The sequence below is a fragment of the Physeter macrocephalus genome, chromosome 9, assembly GCF_002837175.3.
Source record: "Physeter macrocephalus isolate SW-GA chromosome 9, ASM283717v5, whole genome shotgun sequence".
Taxonomy (NCBI): domain Eukaryota; kingdom Metazoa; phylum Chordata; class Mammalia; order Artiodactyla; family Physeteridae; genus Physeter; species Physeter macrocephalus.
In genome coordinates, this window is record NC_041222.1 from 94,808,869 (window position 1) to 94,816,284 (window position 7,416).

A 7,416-nucleotide genomic window follows, 5' to 3' on the forward strand; every position below is an offset into this window, starting at 1 on the left:
AGAACTACCATATGACCCAACAATCCCACTATTGGGCATATACCCTGAGAAAACCATAACTCAAAAAGAGTCATGTACCCCAATGCTCATTTCAGCACTATTTACAATAGCCAGGACAGGGAAGCAACCTAAATACCCATCGACAAATGAATGGATAAAGAAGATGTGGTACATATATACAATGGAATATTACTCAGCCATAAAAAGGAATGAAATTGGGTCATTTGTAGAGACGTGGATGGATCTAGGGACTATCAAACAGAGTGAAATAAGTCAGAAAGGATAAAACAAATATCGTATATTAACGCATATATGTGGAAACTAAAAAAATTGTACAGATGAACCGGTTTGCAGGGCAGAAATTGAGACACAGATGTAGAGAACAAATGTATGGATACAAAGGGGGGAAAGTGGCGGGTGGGGGTGGTGGTGGGATGAATTGGGAGATTGGGATTGACATGTATCCACTAATATATATAAAATGGATGACTAATAAGAACCTGCTGTATAAAAAATCAATAAAATAAAATTCAAAAAAAAATGGTCTTCCACATAGCACACTGAGCACATTTGATGCCTCAGTACTGAGGCACTGCCAAGCAATTCAGAATAGAAATCAATTCATCCCATCTCATTAATGATGCTTTGGTGGTTTAACAGGATTCTATGCTGAAAATCTCACCAGCTGGACCCTGTGCCACTCAACATCCCACCTTCAGAACTGAATTATCAGACACAAGGCCAATATAATGTCATACTCCTGCCTGGGTTCACTTGGATCTTCAACTGAGAGAACGCTCAGAAAGAAGAGTGAGAAATCTATAAAAGAGTGGATATAGAAAGAAGAGTGAGAAATCTAAAAAAGAGTGGATATATGTACATGTATAACTGACTCACTTTGCTGTACCTCAGAAACTAACAAAATATTGTAAAGCAACTATACTCCAATACAAATCAATTTTTAAAAAAGGAAAGAAGAGTGATACAATGAACATCATTTCAGGATCACAGAGCAGCCAAAATATGACCTTCTTCACTAGGAACTCCCCCACTCAGTGACACTTCTAAAAGCAAACAAGCAAAAACTAGAAACAGAGACCAATAATCCTTGTAAATTTCAGAGGGAAAAAAATGGCATAAAAATAACAAAATGAATCACAAATATGGATTGATAGCACTTAGGTTCTTCTTGTTTCATTATCCATTTACTTCATTATTCAACAAGGATTCATTGCACACTTGCTGTGTTGGAGGTATTGTTCTAGGGACATGAAGATATACAGGTGGATAAAGCTCTGCCCTAAGAAACCCAACCCTCACGGGAAAGCAAAACAGGCCTCTAAATGGATGGTCATAAAATAGTGTGATGAAAGGCACAGAGGAAGAAGGCAGTAGATGGGGTTGCCCAGGGGAAGGAAGAGGAGGTGTGTACTGTTTGGCAGAGAGTAGAAGCCTTCAAAAAGGCATGTGAGTTTCCAGATAGAAAGTACCCACCTTAAAAGTTACAGTGTAATATAGCTGATTCACTTTGTTATTCAGCAGAAACTCACACAACATTGTAAAGCAATTATACTCCAATAAAAGATGTTAAAAAGGACTTCCCTGGTGATGCAGTGGTTAAGAATCCGCCTGCCCGCAGGGGACGCGGGTTCGAGCCCTGGTCTGGGAAGATCCAACATGCCACAGACCAACGAAGCCCGTGCACCACAACTACTGAGCCTGTGCTCTAGAGCCCACGAGCCATGGTGATTGAAGCCCACGTGCTTAGAGCCCGTGCTCCGCAACAAGAGAAGCCACCGCAATGAGAAGCCCGTGTGCAGCAACGAAGACCTGATGCAGCCAAAAATAAACAAATTAATTTTTTAAAAAGTTATAGTGTAGTGAAAGTTCAAATCACCAGTTTTAAAGAGAATAACTCAAAACCTCAGAGGCAAGTTATAGGTTATAAAGAGGAATCAAAATCAGGGATATCATTATATTTCTCAATACTGTATAGGAGGTTAGGAGAAAATAGATCAATGCCGTCAAATACTGAGGAAAAATGTTTTTCAAACCGGAAGTCTAAGCTCAGCTAAACTTCATAATCAAGTATGAAGGTAGAATAAACATTTTCACCATGCAAGCTTTCAAAATTTTAGCTGTTATTCACCTACTGGAAGTTGGTTGAGGAGGCGCTCCAAAATGTAAGAGAATAAAAGGATAAAGAAGACAAAAGATTTGAGGAACAGATGATTCAACATAGTAGAAAAGCAAAGGAAATTTCCCAGATGTGGGTGGAGGGAGGTCCTGGGATGACTGCTGTCCTAGGGAGTCCCAGAAAGTCGCTGGTCAGATTGCAGAAAGGATAGAAAGCTCCAGAAAAGATGTCCTCAAGAGGAGATAAACAAAAACACAATAGTGGACCTGGCTGAGAACAAAGTGTCTTTACCATCCTGAGATGTGGTTTCCAGTTCTTCTGGAGCAGTGGTTCTCAGTGAGGGTGATTTTGTTCTTCAGGAGACATATGACAATGTCTGGAGACATTTTTGGTTGTTCCAACTAGATGGAGGTGTTAGAATGAGGCCAGTGATGCATCTAAATATCCTACAATGCACAAGACAGCCTCCTGCCCTTTACCATCCCAACCAAGAAGTATCAGACCAAATTAACAAAAGATCCAAGGTAAAAAAAACCCTGTCCTGGAGAGTTTAATACAAAAAAATTTTAATGGGGCTATTTGAAATCCAAGGAAAAAAATGTACAAGGAAAGAAATGTAATCACATATACAGTGCTGTTCAACTATGAGCGATATTTAAAACAACTGCGCTATACCTGTTTTGGAAGGATTAGGAAACAAGTGGTAAGAAGAAGGAGGTAAAAGAGTGGTGAGTCTTTATCGTTCTTAGATGGAAGATGGTAGATAATTCCTAAAACTGACAAACGTACCAATGGAAACATAAGTGACTTATTTAGAAATATGGAGGTATCTGGTAGTGGAAATAACTTACAGTACTGGTTGTTTAGTGTATAGTGACTGGGAAAGTATGGGGCAGAAGCTCCTATCTTTCATTATAAATCTTGAACATCATTTGATATTTTAAACTATATGTATGTTTCATGAAAAAAAAATACCTTTAATGGACATAAGGTCTCTGTTCATCCTGAGACCCAGTAATCTAATTCAGAAACTAGACTTCTGGTTCATGTAAATGAGTACATAACTTAGACAATTTCGATGCACATGTAATATTTTAATTTTCTGATTGAGACACCAAAAGATGCAATTTTTCTGATCTTCGCAATAAATTTTCCTTTATATTTCGAGTTGGTTTCCCCCAGTGGAGAAAGAGAGTGTATAGAGGGGTTGATTCAGCAAGCACCAAGATGGTTCCATCAACATCCTGCCAGAGGGACAATGTAAAATTGTGATTAAGAGACATAATTGAGCCTGACCCAAAGAGACATGTGCAGAGTGGGTGGGTCCTTAAACAGCAATACAGGAAGCATCAAGAGCCCACATATTGAAAATCAACTGGAATTGGAGAGCTTGGCAATTTGGAGAGAACTGGCTGGAATGAGAAGACTAGGAGGTGTCCTGGAATAACTAGAGAGGTGGGAGCGCATGACCACCACTAAGGCGGTGTAAATTTTCCATATATATCAGCATCTGTGAGTTCACCCAGTAAAGAGGATGGAGCAGAAAAGAATGTCAGACTATCTCATGAAAGGAAGACTCAAAAATTGGACAAATACACAAAGGGTAAATTGTTCTCTTACTGTGAAATTCGATGCATGACGTCTGTAAACCACCCTAAATTAATGAAAGAGATGAGATTACCAGTCTTCAAGTGATCATGACAGAAGCCTGCTTTGCTGCAATGCTGAAACAGCATCATTGGATGACAGTGTCACTAGAAATCTGATTGACTTGACAAAGCATCCTGCTTTTGACTAAGAAGTCTAGCATTGAGGGCTTGTTTCTTCCGGGTAATGGGGCTTTAAGGGGCACTACTAACATAGGCCTGTTATAATCAAGTCTTCAATAATACACAAGGATTTTTTTTTTTTTTTTGCTGTACGCGGGCCTCTCACTGTTGTGGCCTCTCCCGTTGCGGAGCACAGGCTCCGGACGCGCAGGCCCAGCGGCCATGGCTCACGGGCCCAGCCGCTCCGCGGCATGTGGAATCCTCCCAGACCGGGGCGCGAACCAGCGTCCCCTGCATCGGCAGGCGGACTCTCAACCACTGCGCCACCAAGGAAGCCCACAAGGATTTTTAAAAGTGATTTACTACTTTAATTAGATGTGGTGGTGATTAAGCTATCTTGCATTACACTACAGTAGTTAGAAGATGACAGTGCAGTTTTCTTCTTACTACTGAGAATAATTTTGATTAGCAGATTCAGAGGATGCACGCATGTATACGTAGAGATGGTTTTTAAAAGAGGAATAGCTATGTCACAAGAAAAATATTAAAAATCCACTAAGCTAATGATGCTAATACTTGCATTCGTGTGGTTAAAATCCTTGTCTTTTTCATACCAAATTTTTCAGCTATGCATATTGTTCAGTATATAATTTTTCTCTTAATTACAGGAGGTACAATGTTGCTCCTTAAGACAATTGCATTTGGGCATGATATTAGAAATAGAAGAACTACAAGTTTTGTTTTAGTTAGTTTTTTATAAAGCCAATGATAACCAAGGAAATTTTGGTATTTCTAATGGCAACCAGAGTAGGGTAGGAAGCTCAAGACATGGTCTGCAGTACACCTTGGTGCTGTGTGGGTTTGGGTTGGTTTGGGAGGTAAGGATGTATCTGATAGGAAACAAGAGATAATTTAAATCATCCTTGTTATCAAGTCACTTATATCAGCTTGGGAATAAAGGCTAATTTGGTGAGAAAAAAAATCCCATGTTACGTGTCAAGCACTCACCTCAGATAGAAGAGGAACACAGTGTGAACTACCTCACGTGTGAACGTGTGTGGGTTTGAACCCCAAAGACCTTGCCAACGACTGTCTTTCAGGCTCCAAACTTTGGCCGTTGCAGGGAAGAGAAAGTAAAGGAGGCAAGGAGATGATTAAATTTCTCCTTATACGTTTGCATAATTTACTAGTTAAAAGCAAAGGAGATTACTTTTTGTAATTTAAAAAGGAACAATGTGTTTTTTAAGACTGATAAATGAGTCACGCCTGATTTCCCATCTCCATTCTCAGCATAGAAAATGGATTGTCGATGTCCTAAACAGAGTCAGAACCAGAACAAATAATCTTCTGTAATAAGGGCATCGCATCCTCGGCCTCTGCTACCACAGAAGGTGGATTGTTAAGTGCATTTTCAGCCCCAGGGCCCACCCCTCTCTTAAGTAAAAAGCCACTCAGAGTTCCCCATGTACCCTGTGTGCTACTGGGGGAGAAGCACTTAGGATGAAGATATTTGGTCATTCTTTACTTCAATGTGGCTTCTATACTGAATAATATGAGAGAGAAATCCTAGTTTTAAAAAACTTGGGAGGACATTAAGTATACTTTAGATGCTTTACCATCTTTTTTTTTTAACATATTTTTTGGAGTATAATTGCTTTGCAATGGTGTGTTGGTTTCTGCTGTATAACAAAGTGAATCAGCTATACATATACATATATCCCCATATCTCCTACCATCTTTTTTAGACTCTCCTGAAACCCTAATCACACATTTTTCCAAAATAGCAAATTCTCTTCTTGCTACTCTTTTCATTGACATTCATCAATTACCCACATTTGAGTGCGGCATCTATGATCTGCCTACACCCTGTTGGCTACAACATCAAAATTCTGCTTAGTTTCATGCAGAGGTAGGGAGAATATTCACCCTTTTTCCTGGTTTGGTGCCACATGCAATTACATGAGTCCTAAAACAGATCAGCTTCTATATAGTTAAGTCATGAAAATCTCATGAAACTCAGTTTCCTACGATCTTAGGAAACAGGCAAAAAGAAAAAAATTTAATAATTCTCTCCATCCTTCTCATTAGGCCCTGCTCCTATTCACAGCACCCTTTTCAGGCATAAATATGGATACGAAGAGACATGGCTGATAGGGGCATGAGGAAGGAAGGCTTGGCCTAGAGGGATTAACTTATCTAAGCAAGTCATTCTGAGTTCCAATATAGAAGCGTGCACGCTGAGGGGGTAGGGGAGGGTGTTAGCGGCAGAGGTAAGAAATTCATAATTACAAAGGTTGGACTCATCAGAAAAGCTTTTATGGAGAAGATAAAGCCAACTTGACCTTGATAGAGAAGAAGGATTTGGGACTAGAGAGCTTGGCGTGCATTTCAGGGGTGGGTAACATTTATGTAAAGATAACAAGGTAGAACATTAAAAGGCTGTGGGCAGCAGGTGCTGGGGAGTCACGGGAGATGGGGCTGAATGGGTCAACAAAGCCATTCAATAGAAGAGCTTGAAAGCTAGTTAGAAATATTTAAATTAAGACTCCACAAAAAAGGTACAAAGGAACTTATCTACAAAACAGAAATAGAGTCACAGATGTAGAAAACAAACTTATGGCTATCAGTGGTAAGGGGGGGAGGGGTGAATTGGGAGACTGGGATTGACAAATACACACTATGAGATATAAAATAGATAACTACAAAGGACCTACTTTATAGCACAGGGCATTCTACCGCAATACTCTGTAATTGCCTATAAGGGAAAGGAATCTAAAAAAGAGTGGATATATGTATAGGTATAACTGATTCACTTTGTATACACAGGAAACTACCACAACACTGTAAATCAACTAGACTCCAATAAAAGATTTTTTAAAAAAAGAAATATTTAAATTAGATGTAGTCAGCAATAGGAAAACATTAAAGTTATAAGCTAAACATGACCAGATCACTGGGAGGTATTGTTTCAGCAATTTGGGTTAATTTAATAGGATTTTGGAGTTGTGAAGGTGCTCTCCTCAGAACCACCACGTTAGACTTTCAGGAAGATGCGGGCACCAATAGAGCCAAGCCAATTCTTCTATAATGGCCCATTTGGAAATCCTGAAATCTTTAGTTAAGAGAGTTATGGCGCTTGCTAAATGTCTGCAAGGAAGAGAGGTGACAGATAAATAGGCCTAGGACACAATTCTGAGTTTGGAAACTGCAAAGCTGTCAAAGTGTCCAGAAACTCACCCAAAAGTGGTTGCCACACAGGAAAGTTTCCCTAATTTCCATTTCTTAAAAAATGAGTCAATAATTCTTTAGGTTTATGCTATATCTATTATGACACATTGTTTGATTTGCAGTCTAAAAGAAGCAATAGTGTAGAAAAGGGCAAAGAGATGAAAATGACCAGAATTGGCTTGCAAGCAAAGTCAATTTATCATGGATGGACTCCAGTAAGATTACAGGTCATAAAATGGCCTATGCTTTTTGATCATCTAAATGGCTGCACATGACTTTTTC